Source organism: Sapajus apella, unplaced genomic scaffold (genome assembly GCF_009761245.1).
Source record: "Sapajus apella isolate SASKATOON/1434 unplaced genomic scaffold, GSC_monkey_1.0 scaffold30, whole genome shotgun sequence".
Lineage (NCBI taxonomy): Eukaryota > Metazoa > Chordata > Mammalia > Primates > Cebidae > Sapajus > Sapajus apella.
The window spans coordinates 13799765-13814685 of NW_022436970.1; positions in this window are offsets into that span (position 1 = coordinate 13799765).

Below are 14921 nucleotides of genomic sequence, written 5' to 3' on the forward strand. Positions count from 1 at the left end.
TAAAATTCGTCTTATTCTGTCTCTCTGAACTCTGTTCCAGAGCACATCTCTGAATATAGCTCACATAAAAAGTAAAAGCAAAGAGATAGTTTAGAAATGTGTACTGTATAAGAAAAAAAATAATAATAACTGGTTACAAAAATGTCTTTTCTTTGATTACTCACCCAAAGCCTGAAAGGATAACTGAAAGTAAAACTGCATTGAAAACTAATTATAAAGTTTTATTTTTAGCATCCTCAACACAGCAAGGTACGAAAATGGGGTGTTTGTATTTTTCCTAATGAATGATATCAAGGGTTTTTTTTTTTTAATCTTCAACACCTTAATCTTTGTAGGATGGGGTGAGGCAGAGGATGCAAAGAATCTAATTAATAACTTGTCAGCCTGTGTAATAATTTTTATAAAAACATTGCATATTTTAGATATAATTAAAGTTTCAGTGCCTATAAAGTACAAAGTCTGTGTCTCTAATAATTCCAGCAGACTGTCTGCAAGGCTGCTGAGATCTACATACAGGAAGGATGACTTGTTAATTCTGAACCTTTCATCTTACCCTTTTCCACATTGTTCCATGTACCCGGGACACCAGCAGAGGTAAGGTGGGGGCGATGTGTGCTTACTTAAGAATGGCCCAGGTTTGCATGAACAAAAAGAGCACATAAAATAAATAGAGAGAAAGCCAAAGACATAGCCTCAGGGCATTTCCCAATTTGTTTACAAGGTTCAATATAATTTTTTAAAACTCGTATTAAGACTCTGTTACAAGTTGAATTGTGCCTCCCTTCCCATGCATATTTTGCAGTCTTAACTCCCTGCATCTCAGAATGCAGTCTCATTTGATGATAGGCTCTTTAAACAAATAATAAAGATAAATTGTTCTATTATAAAGACACATACACACGTATATTCATTGCAGCCCTGTGTACAATAGCAAAGACCTGGAACCAACCCAAATGCCCATCAATGATAGACTGGACAAACAAAATGTGGCACATATACACCATGAAATACTATGCAGCCATAAAAAACGATGAGTTCATGTCCTTTTTATGGACTTGGATGAATCTGGAAACCATCATTCTCAGCCAACTGACACAAGAACAGAAAACCAAACACTGCATGTTCTCATAGGAGGGTACTGAACAATGAGAACAGGTGGACTCAGGGAAAGGAGCATCACACACTAGGGGTAGTGGGGTGGGGCTAGGGGAGGAACATTGGGTTGGGGGGAGGGTGGAGAGGGACAACATGGGGAGAAATGCCGATATAGGTGAAGGAGGACTAGAGGCAGCAAAACAGGTGGTTATGTAATGCACCTATGCAACAACCCTGCATGACCTGCACATGTACCCCAGAACCTAGTAAAATAAAAATAAATAAATAAAATAAAAAAGCTATAAAATACACTTGCATTAACATAGAATATAAAATAAACTTTATTAATATACAAAATTAAAAAAGATACATGAGATCATTGGGGTGGGTCTTAACCAAATTGACCAATGTTTTAGTAAAAAGGAGAGATTTGAACACAAATATGCAGAGACAGAAGACAAAATGAAGACACATATGAGAACATGGCCATCCACAAGCCAAGGAAGGAGGCCTGTGTCATGTCTTTCCCTCACAGCCCTCAGAAATAACCAAACCTGCTGACACCTGGATTTGGAACTGCCAGCCTTCAAATCTGTGAGAAAATAAATTTCTGTAATTCAGCCAGCCAGTCCATGGTACTTAGTTACAGCACACATAGAAAACAAATACCGACTTCAACCCAGATGTACTGAATATACATCTCTAAGACAGGGGTCCAGAAATTTATATTTCAGAAAGTATATTTGATAGTACTGAGATGAACCAGATGTTCCAAATCCTGCCCCAAACTTCATGGTTTAAGGAAGTGAGAAGTGGTGGAGGGTAAGTATAAAGCAGGCCAAACAGAACCCATTAGAGAAGGAGCGTAAAACCAAAGATGGGAAGAACCAAGAAAACTAAGAGAAAAGAGTTTGAAGAAGGGTAGAGATCAAAAATATAAAATCTATAAGTTCACCTTTTTTTTCAAGAAAGAATAGACCAGATAAGGTAAATTGGCTTTAACCATTAGGAAATAGTGACAGTAGCTTCCAGTAGATAAGAATGCAGAAAATTGCTAAGTATAATATATCTCTTCCAGATTTGTTTATTGTGAGATTTTTTTAACTTAAATCCACTGTTGAAGACAAATGGATAATATAGAATATAAATGCATTTAGATACATTAACTCACGAATAATTACATATTTATAACAATCACAAGTTCCATGTCAGGGGGAGTGAAGACAAATACATCAGTGGGAGAAGAAACCGCTCCAAATGCTGACAATTTGTTTTGGTATCCAGCATATTTAGAACACGTTTTAAATATAAACTAAACCATTTTCTTTCATAAAAAGAATCATGCTGTTTTGAAGAAAACTAAGAATAAAACATTACTCTGATATGCTAAGGTTACAAAGTTCCCTCCAGAGCAGAAGAAGCAAGAAATTAGGAAAAATAAAAAGCTAGTTTAAAATGAATTCACATTTGGAAAGTTTCAGAAACTGGTAGAATAACTTTTTTATAAAATAACCTTTTAAAATGGACTTTTGGAAAACAACAGTAAAGAAAGTCAACCTCATCTGTGCCATTCTTTTTGAAATCTTTCACTGTGAATTTTATTATTTAAATGCTTTATATTGGTAAGTGTTTCAGACATTACATTACTTATGCAAAACAGTCATAAAATTAAATATTTATAAAGAGAAACTGTGTGTGTGTGTGTGTTTGTGTTTTTTTTTTTTTTTTTTTGCTGAGATATAAAGTGAAGTCCAAGACAGACACAGAAATAATTGCAGAGTAATTTGGAATCAGGTTACACATTTTATAAAGTCCACTAAGTAAATTAGGTATTTAGTAATTATATAGGCCAGATTAAGAAGAGAATGTACAGAAGAGAATACAGACGATTAAGACTCATAACACATTAAGACAAAGAGCAGACCTTCTGACATCATTGTAAAACCCTTCAGAAAAATAAGACAAAATTGAATTGTAATGCTACGGGAAAACTTTGGCTAAATATTGTAACAAAAGCTGAGCATGTATAAGTTTTGGAAGGGAAAAAAGGAAGAAAAATCAGGGTGAGAGTGAAGGAGGGAGGGAGGTTAGTTTCTGTTCATTGGTTCTGTTTAAAATAGTTCCATTTTTCCAATAGATTCTCATCTCTCCTCATGCAGATGCTTCATTGAACACTTTGGGCAATCCATATGTTTGGAGCTTTCCAAGATGAACAAGATAATGACAGAGGGAGGAGAGCTCTTTTTGCCTCTAAATCCTTATTTCCCCCATGTTATTCTAACTACAAGATTATTCATGATCAACTGATTAAAATGAGCCTTTTACCAACTAAAAACATAATCGTGTGGGGAAAAAACAGCATGAAGAAATAAATGCTCTCCTGAAAATGAATGGTTACTTGGGTGCCTAAGGCATACGGGATGTTGAATTCAGAACTTTTAAAACCTCTGCTGAGTGAATCAAGGACTACTTCTGTAGGAATATTTTTACTAATTAAGCATTCATTAAACGCTTTCTGCTTAGGTGATTTGTATGCCACACATTAGTTTCAGACATTTAATATATAAAGATATTTTTGGAAATAGATTAAAGTTTCCACAAAGCACTGGAAGCAAGTTAAATAAATGTAACTAATAATTATATTCATATCCCTCTTTCCAAACAGAATAAAAGGTGGGCCTCATATTTTTCAAGCTTCCTCCCTTTCCTTTCAATTGACATTTTTAAGCGGTATTTTTTTTTACTATTTTTACATGATTTTTAGAGAATACCATTTAATATCTAATTCAATAATTATACTATTATAAAACTCTGAGAGTAAAAGTACTACACTAGGAAACAAAAATTACATTGATTGGAGAAAAATATGCACTTTTCTTTGTTGTCTACCCTGGCTAAGTTAGAAGTCAATTTTAAAATATAGTGTATTTGGGGGAAACAGCTGTGCCTTAACATTGGTTGAATATCTAGCATAAGATCAGGTTCTCTGGTAGCAAACTGTTGTATTTAAAAGTAAGTGTTTCAATCATGTGCTTCATAAAGGATGAGTTCATAATTCAATCCAATGGATCTCACATATGCTCATCTTTTTCAGTGACTAACATGAGGCTACTTTGTGTCCATTAAATAGAAGAACTATGGGTATTTCCTTAGTGTTAATATTGGAATATTGACCTGGGTCATTCCACAGCATTTTATCACGGTTTTGCAATCAGTATGGCTGTTGGCTTCAGTGTCTGAGCAAAGCAAAACAAAAACTTACAACCTTATTGCTTAATTTGTTACTATTCCCAAAACATTATAGAGATAGTAACATGTATTTATCATATTTCAATTTTAAAAGATATGAAAGATAAAGTGTGATATTTATCTTTCTGAACTGCTATAATCAAGAAAATGCATGAACCAGGAAAATAAATGAAACCCTAGATTCATATGGTATGTGTACTGTAGGTCTTTTGTAAGGAATTTTGTTCTAAAGAACATGTTGATGTAAACAGCCTGTTTCCCAAGCTGCTCACCTAGAGAATCATGGCTCCAGGCACAAATAGATGGATAAATGCTTATTTTCTCAACCACTGTAACAGGAGCTAAGAATGCATGCCTATATACTTCTTATTTAACTGTGGCAAGGTGTTATTAAAAGAAATGAAATTTAACTAAAACTTCTATTTTGTATACTATGTATTTTCCAGACTAATTGAAGGAATACTGGGTTGTATTAATAATAATTTGCTTATAATTTTAGAGGTTACATTATATTATTAATTATATCATTGATGCATTGTTTCATTTAGAACTATTTCTCCAAAATTTCATTTTGGTTAAGTTTTAAAAATATATTATTTTTATTTTAAATAGAAAGTCAATGTTAAAAAGCCATTAATTGATTATTAAGACCTCATTCTAATTTCACGTAATAAAATTATCTCTTCCTTTTGAAAAAATATCGTAATTGCCCATTCAAAGGGTCATATTATAGTGATCATGTATCCATGTTTTAATATTTTAACATAATTAAGATTGGGAAGACTGAGACATTCATAGAACTAAAAAGGAGAAGTCCAAGAAGTGTACAAGCCTAGAACAACTGCCCCTTCCTAGGTCCTAGGCCCACTGCCATGGCAGACCCAGAAAATCCCAGGCTAAGAAGCCATCAACCACCCCTCAGTTACTCTATAGACCCTTCTGTGGAAGCAATGCATATTGAAATCAACAGAATGTATTTATATATGTAACATACTCGAGAGGACTTCTGTATTTAACATGTTTGCGTAAGTTGAGATTCACTGTCTGGACCAAGGCTGTCAATTATAACTTATTATAATGAAAGTGGTCTATAGCTGCATTGTCAAACGTGATAAGTACTAGCAGCATGTGGCTACTGAGTACTTGAGATGTGACTGTGGAGCTATCTTTATTCACGTTTTTTGCATAATTTCAGTGACCTTGTTCACTTACTGGCTTGAAGTCATGAACAAGAGTCAGCAAAAAGTAAAAACTGTAGAATCTGACCTGAAAATTCTATAGATATGAGATTTATAAAATTAGAAGATATAATTAGTATGCTTAGTTTTTAAAGAATAAAGGGAGATTAAATATATGAAGAAAAATGAAGATATCTGAAAATGTACTAAAGTCAAATTTCTATCAAGAAAAATTACTAAGTTGAAATCTGAATTGTGGCCAGGTGCAGTGGCTTATGACTGTAATCCCAGAACTTTAGGATGCTGAGGTAAATGGATTATCTGAGGTCAGGAGTTCAAGACCAGCCTGGCCAATATGGTGTAAACCTGTCTCTACTAAAAATACAAAATTAACTGGGTGTGATGGCACATCCCTGTAGCCCCAGCTACTCAGGAGGCTGACAAAGGAGAATTGCTTGAGCCCAGGAAGCAGAGATTTCAGTGAGCTGAGATTGCAACACATTTACAACTTCTCTATGAAGAAAATTATATAATCTTGAGTTATCATTTCATGCCAGTCAGAAGGATGATTATTAAAAAGTCAAGAAACAATAGATCCTGGCAAGCCTGTGAAAAACTAGGAATTCCTTTACATTGTTGGTGGAAATGTAAATTAGTTCAAAAATTGTGGAAGACAGTGTGGCAATTTCTCAAAGACCTAGAACCAGAAACACCATTTGACCCAGCAATCTTATTACTGGGTCAAAGGATTTATATACCCAAAGGAATATAAATCATTCAATTATAAAGATACATGTATGTATATGTCCATTGCAGCACTATTCACAATAGCAGAAACAGAATCAATCCAATGCCCATAAATGATAGACTGGATAAAGAAAATGTGGTACACATACACCATGGAATCCTATGCTGCCATGAAAAGGAATAAGATCATGTCCTTTCCAGGGATATGGATGGAGCTGGAAGCCATTACCCTCAGTAAACTTACACAGGTACAAAAAGCCAAACATCACATGCTCTCACTTATAAGTGGGAGCTGAACAATGAGAACACATGGACACAGGGAAGGGGAACAACATATACTGGGGCCTGTTGTGGGGGGTAAGGAGAACATCAGGATGTAGAGCTAATGTATGTGGGGCTTAATACTGAGGTTACGGGTTGATAGGTGCAGCAAACCACCATGGTACACTTTTACTTATGTAACAAACCTGCATGTCCTGCACATATATCCTAGAACTGTAAATTAAATTAATTTTTTAAAAAGATAACAAAGAGCCTAAATAAATGAAAATATGCATCATGTTTTTTAATGTGTCTGGAGCTTACAAGAAATACTATTCCAATCTAATTCTCATTAGGGTTTATGTGTATGTGTGTCTGTATGTCTGTGTTCATATACTAATAATAAACTACCTCTAAAGGAAATTAAGAAAAACAATTACATTTATAATAGCATGAAAATGAATAAAATATATAGCAATAAACTTAATAAAGAAGGTAAAATACTTCTACACTGAAAACATTAAAACATTGATGAGAAAAATTATGAATATGGATAAACAAAAGACATTTCACATCCATGAGTTGAAAAAATTAATATTAAATAATACTGAATTAATTAAGAATTAATAGTATTAAATAATCAATGTGATCTACAGAATTCAATGCAATCCCTATCAAAATTCCACTGGCTCTTTTTTTACAGGAAAAAGTCCTAAAATTCATATAGAACCACAAAATCCTGGATGGGCAAAACAATTTCGAATAAGAACAAAGCTATTGGCATCAACACATCGTGATTTCAAAATGTATTGCAAAACTGCAGTGATTAAAACAGTATGGTACTGTCATAATAACAGACATAGACAAATGGAACAGAATAGAGCACCCAGAAATAAACTCATGCATATATGGGCAATTGATCTTTAATAAGAGTGCAAAGAATACATAATGGAGAAAGAATAGCATCTTCAATAAATGGTATTGGGAAAACTGGATATTCACATGCAAAGAAAGGAAGGAAATTGGACCCTTTTCTTGCATCATACACAAAAATTAACTATAAATACATTAAAGGTATAAATCTAAGACATGAAGTTATAAAAGTCCTTCAAGAAAACATAAGGAAAAAGCTGCTTGACATTATTCACAATAATTTATTGGATGTAACCCAAAACACAGGCAACAAAAGCAAAAATAGACAAGACTTCAAACACAGAAATTTATGTACAACCCAAGAACAATTGACAAAATGTAAAAGTAATCAACTAAATGGGAGAAAATATTTGTAAAACATATATTTTATAAAGGGTTAATATCAAAATATGTAACAAACTCTTGCAAATCAATAACAAAAAAACCCTAGATTTTCAAAATGGGCAAAGGAACTTATTAGACATTTCTCTCATGAAGACACTGTATGACCAACAGGGATATGGAAGGGTGGTCAGTATCATGAATCATCAGGGAAATGCATATCAAAACTACAATGAGATATCATCTCAAACCTTTAGGATGGCTGTTATTCAATAAAATAAAACAAAAAAACAGCAAGTGTTGTCAAGGATGTGGAAAAAGGGAACTCTTTTACACTGTTGGTAGGAATGTAAATTAGTGCAGAGACTATGGAAAACAATATGAAAGCTCTTCAAAAAATTAAAATGGAACTATTGTATGAGCCAAAATCCCACTATTCGGTAGATATACAAAAGAATTAAAATTGGAATCTCAAAGAATATCTGCTTTCCTATGTTAATTGCAGCAGTAGCTACAATAGCCAAGACATGGAGGAGATGTAAATGTCTATGTACAGATGACTGGATAAAGAAATTGTGTTATATGCATACAATGGAATATAGTTTCGCTTAACACTAGACCAAAACCTTGCTTTTTGTGACAACATAGACAAATCCCGTAGGACATTATGCTAAGTGAAATAAGCCAGGAGCGTAAGGACCAGCACTATAGAATACTACTTGTATAGGAATCCAAGATAGCTAAACTCATAGAAATACAGCACAATGGCGGTTATCAGGGACTGTGAGGAAGGGAAAATGGGAGGGTTGATGGAAGTGTTTAAAGTTTCAGTATGCAAATAAGTAAGTTCTGAAGGTTTAATGCACAGCATAGTATGCAGTTAACAATACTACATTCTATTCCTAAAAATGTGCTAAGGGGGTAGATCTTACACTGTTTCTAATAATAAAAATAAGAAAAGACAAACTAAAAAGAGTGGTAGGAAGCTTTTGGCAGGGATGTATATGTTTATTCCATAGATTGTGGTGATGGCATCATGAGTGTGTATCTATTTTCAAACTCATCAAGTTGTATATATTAAATATACACAGCTTTTTGTATGTCAGTCATACCGCTTACATTGTTTGGCAAAAAATTACTGGGTGTTTATTAATTTTCAAATTGCTTTCAAAGATTTACTTCTGCAATATTTTGGATCACTAACATTTTCTTGAATTTAATTTCTTAATGAAGAAACAATAATACACATCTTACTTTCAAAAATGTAAGCTCATCCTCTGTGATAAAGGATTTTAAATAATATTTATTTTTATGTTTTTCAAAGTTACACACACACACAAAAAGAAATGACAAAAACTTGAAAGATTTCTACTCAACCACAGAATTTTTTAAAACTCTTACAATTTGAACTTCATGAAAACACAATAAATTCTGTGTTAGTATGCACTGACTGATTCATTAATTGTCTACAATGTCACTGTGCTAGTAAGTATATTATGTATTTAAAATTTATCTTCACATCAACATATGTTCATTGTGTTCAGTTTCCATAAAAGCCAGTTTTTATAATAATCATCATTTGGTATAAATCAGGAAGATAATTATCTTCATAATCAAAGGAGAACTCTAAATGTATTAAATCTGAACTAACCATTCTGTAAATGTCAGTTTAATGCTGGTGAATCGTATGACTATTAATAAAAGTTCTTTGAAGTATGTTAGGGTCAAATGTGGCTCTAATTAACTCAATGTCTTTTCTTTTCAATAAACATTTAAAAATCTTAAAGATCAAATAATTCTAATGTTCTTACTAGGAAATCAGACAGCCAAAATCCAATTAGATTTGTTGTCCAAAAGTAGATAATATTATCTCATTTTCTCTCCCAGTTAATTCCATGATAGTATACCATAACTTCTTCTGTTAACTGTGGGGTGTAGAGGATAATGAGCTACAAATAAAAGTTTTAGTTAATGCATATTATGTCAAGGTCTGCACATTAGGTGCTTTGTATCCTATTATATGATAATAAAGTTTACTAACAAATAAACCTAAGTATAGACTTCTGATAATTTATTTAAAACAAACATATGTATTGTCACCATCTTTATGAAAAAATCATAGGATAGAATGCTCTGAGGTGAAAAAAATGTCAGTTTCTGTTCTTAAACTAATTACAAATGATTTTTTGGCCATTGATGCTTTTACATGGCTTCAAGGAAGAAAAATTCTCAGTGAATGCCTTATATCAATAAACACTTTAAAAGTTAGTAATTCTATTTACGCTCATTACAGCTTCAGAATATATAAATATATATTTACTTATTTAAATTGGTGAACTTTTTGGTGGAAAACAAATCAGATAAAAGAAGGAGATGTGTGCAGACTAGTGCATTAAATGAAGCTTTTCTCATTCCTAGCAATATTTGACCTTCCTCCCACGCCCACTGCCTTCATTCTGCGAGTCACTCCTTCTAACAACACATTACTGTGAATTCATATTACAGAAATACCGAAAATCAGAGATAAAAGCTATGAATTAAATGAATTACATTAGAAGAATGTCGTTTAATTATTTACACCAGGAAAGTATCATTTATATTATGTTATTGTTGAGTTACATGAAGATGAGCACATTTGCATATGTTTGTATAGCAGATGTTTATTAACTACTCAATGTCCCTTGTACATTAGCACTATTAAAATGTCCACATAGGCAGGGCAAGGTGGCTCATGCCTGTAATCCCAGCACTTTGGGAGGCCAAGGCGGGTGGATCACCTAAGGCCAGGAGTTCAAGACCAGCCTGACCAATATGGTGAAACCCTGTCTCTACTAAAAATATGAAAAATTAGCCAGGCATGGTGGCATGTGCCTGTAATCCCAGCTGTTCAGGAGGCTGAGGCAGGAGAATTGCTTCAACCCTGCAGGTGGAGGTTGCAGTGAGCCTAGATCATACCACTCCACTCCAGCCTAGGCGACTGAGTATCACTCTGTCAAAAAAAAAAAAAAAAGATAAAAAGATGCCCACATAACTGTTGTTTTTTTTTCCTGTTATTCTTTGAGTCCACCATTTTCCATTTCTTCCGTGAGGTCATTCTTGTGGGTCTTGTGGTAAGTAAGAGAAGATAGGGTTTGGGGCATGTTTTGATAGAGTAAGTGACTTACTCAAGTAAATATGTCACATTTTGTGAGTACATATTTTTTATTCTGAAGATGTTAATTTGTTAGCACCATAACTGTTTGAATCTATGTAAATAAGGAAAATAAATGTGGTGATAAAGTTGCCAGTACAGCATAACAGCTAAGAGCTCTGATGTGACTAAGCTCAAAGTGTGTCAATATCATTTCCTTTTAAGTCATGTAACCTTTAAAATGTTGAAAAATATTTTCTTAAAGAATTTTTTGAGAATAAAAAGAGTATGTTGTATAGATGTTTAGAATATTGTCTGACACATAGCATATATTTTGATAAGCTTATAATTTATAGTTTTTCACTTGAAATTTTTAAAGGAATGTGGTTATATTTCTGAATCAATACCACAATATTTTTATTTGAAGCATGGAAATATTCTTGGTCAATCATCAACTAAAAGTCTACTTTTGTTTTCATTTTTGTGTCTCTAAAGTTTTGAGAAAGCAGATCAATACCAAATTCAATAAATGTTACACGAATTATCAAATGGTGAGAATCAAACTGTAATGACTTAGTTTTAAAAATGTAATTTTTCCAGTAGGCATAATATGTGACATACTTTTGTCTTACACAAAAGTGGTTTTCATTAATATTGAAACACACAACAAAAATTTCATGGTGACCTCAAGCTCCCTGACCTTTTGGTTTAGTTTAGCAAATCAATTTCCCACAGAAGCCAACCAAACATACTACATCTCAATGTCATATCTCTTAAATCTGTGAATTAATTCTTAGTATGGAAATAATTAAAATGATTCATTTTATCACTGACAAGGAGAAAATAGTATAATTTGGTTTTTAACATATAGTTTTTTGTTGTTATTACTTGGAAAACATATGCAGCCTTAAGTCAAGATAAGATTGCTTTTATTCTAGCAAAATGCAAAAAGCTGCCAGAATACATTACAGTATGAGAAACTAGAGTGGAACAGTAAGTTAAAGAATAAAATTTTAATTTAACTTTATTTTTTCTATCAAAAAAGGGCAGAATAACAGATTGTTTAAATTTTTTGCAAACGCAGGTTTTAATCTACTAATGAGGGTAAAATAAATACAGTGGATCTCACTAGAACATATTTCACAAAAGAAATACAAATAAAACAAAATAAAATGAAAAATATCAGAAAGCCATCATAAGGTTTTATAAGAATCTTGTCTCAGTCTGTGTGTGTGTGTGTGTGTGTGTGTGTGTGTGTGTGTGTGTGTGTGTGTGGTGTGTCTGTGTATGCCTGCTTATGTCTCTGTGTGTCCGTCTTCGTGTGTGTGCTTACTGGATCATGAGAGAAAATGTGTTTCTTATTATATCTCATTTTCAAAATTATTCTTAAAATCTTAAACTGTAGGAAACAGTTGAAAATACCAAGCTACAAAAGGTAACAGAGAAGGATAAACATGGAAGTTGTGAATGACTGCTCTATTGATGTCAGATTATATTTCTCAAGATAAGCTTTTGGGGGAGATTTGAGACACTGAACTTTCACTGTGATTTCAATCATAAAATACAGTATATGACATATTATTCTTATTCTTTTTAAGTTCCCTTTTTGAGCAAAACAAAATGGCTTCAAATTAGTTTCAGAGACTACTAATAGAATACTCAGTCACACAATGATTCTGAAAATGCATCTGGATTGTTAGTCAATGGATAGTGATTATTAAGGTAGCCAGCATCAGTATTATTCAAGTCTTCTGTAGGAAGAAGCTTGGAAAAGTGTCAAGGCTTTAAGGTACAGATCACCTATGCACATATAATAGAAACAAAGGTGGTAAAGTCATGCTCCCTAAAGTTAAAATTAGTTGTAAAACAGAAGGTAAATCCCAGCACATGGAAAAAAATACTTCTCATGCACAAGCTAGATATAACATGATAACAGTTGTAAAATTTTTAAAGTGAAAATGATTTCATCCTTTCAATGCATAATAGGTACACGTATATAGTCATATTAACAAGCAATATAACATATTTTCTGAATATTAAAATTCTCTCATTCTTTGCAAATTTACAAGTATTTGGGGACATAGAAAATTCAATTCAAAGAGCATTTATTTGTTTTTCTAATGTCTGTAACTTCGGTGATAATTACTACACTGTTGTGCAGCTTTTTCCATTGAGCACAAACTTCCAGCCTACCTTCCCTTTTCACCAACTATTCAGGATGTTGTTGCATCAGGTTGTTGATCCCCCTGGTTCTTTAAATTATTATTTACATTAATCATTCTTCATTTTCTGCTAGAGTACTTTTACTAATAGATGATCAGTTTCTTGAGGTTAGGTTACTGTCATAATGATCTTTTTTCTGGTATAATGCCTTGAACATACTTGATAACCTTTCTCTCTCTCGCTCTCTCTCTCTCTCTCACTCTCTCTTTCTCTCTGTGTGTGTGTGTGTGTGCACGCGCGCACGTGCGTGTGTGTGTGTAAATGAATGAATGGATAGATGAGTGAATAAGTGGAATAAATGAGTCACATAGGCAGGCCTATGAACTTGACTTTCTGAAAAGTGTTTATCATTTAGTACTTGCATTTAGCACTAGTAGTTTTTGTCATCTTTTGAAACCCTCTTGAATGGTAAACTGATGCAAAATGTCTGTCAACCCTTCAACAACACATTGAGCAATATCACCATGCTGAGCACAGGATGCTGGGCTGTTTCTCACTGTGGGCACCGATGTCAATGAATTCCATGTGATTTGCCTGTGGAACCAGCTTTGATTTGGCTGACCAACATGACCTTCACATTCTGTTGCCTTTCTGTAACATTCTAAGCATTGACATAAATAAATCAAAGAGATCTTTGACATTCATTTGGTAAATTACCTTAAAAACAGATATTGGATATTTTCATACTAATGCAATGATGCTACAAAAGTCATTATGTCAAAACATAGAGCAGAAAGGTCTGATATGTTCTCATTCATTTCTGAAAAATGATTTTTAAGTGAATATTGTATATTGCATACACAGAGTTGGTTCCTAGGAAATCATTCAAAAAAACATTTTAATTATATTGAAAAGTTTCCTGAACACTGTTTTCTCGGGTTTAGCTCCATTTACAAATTTTGTATGCCTCATATTCTAACAACACCATATTAAATACAGTTTATATTTGCTTCCTTTATCCTGGAATGCCATCTTCTATTCTTAATCACTTTGCTCTTTTCACATTGGCATTTCAAAGATTGGTGAAAATTATGGAATTTCTACATATCTTCCCTTGCAATTTTCCTTCCAGTTCAAATTAATTGATCCTAATCAGTATATCCTTAGCACTAAAAGTGTTCTTAAAATATTATAGTTAAATGTATTTCAGTTCTGGAAAATTAGGTATTTCTCTTTTGTTTTGTATGTATGGTGTCTCAATATAAGAGTTTTATGTATTTCTTCTCTCCTTTGGGGAAAAGAAAGAACAGTTTCATTGCTTTTATAAATTAGAAATTCCTGTGCAAGTTAAAAGAGAAGTAGGAATAATCACTTTACCATTAAAAACAAATTTAAGTTTTCACAAAGTCAGAATACAAAGAAAAGATTATTACAGCCTAGGGTATAGACGGTTAGGCTTATCAGATAAATCAGCATTATTATAGTTTGGAGAGGAAAAGAACTCTGAATGGTGTAGAGAATTTTTTAATTAAGTCTTTTAATTATTCTTAAAAGATTAGAAAATGAAAGGTTATACCTTCTTTCACACTACCTTGGAGTGAGATTTTTATCAGCTCTCCAAGCTAAGCTAAGCAGAATCAGATCTGTTCATTAATTTCTTGGGAACTGACCAAAACAAGGTTGCCTGTATAACTAGCAAGGCAATTGATAGCAGATACTTTTTCTGCTGAGTCAGTTTTCGTATTTTAGTGAAAGATGCTGATCCCATTGTCTTTAAAAGAAAGTTTCATATTGGCTTAAGCATAGAATATTTCTATGAGATCTTTCTAAAGTGGTTGACTACA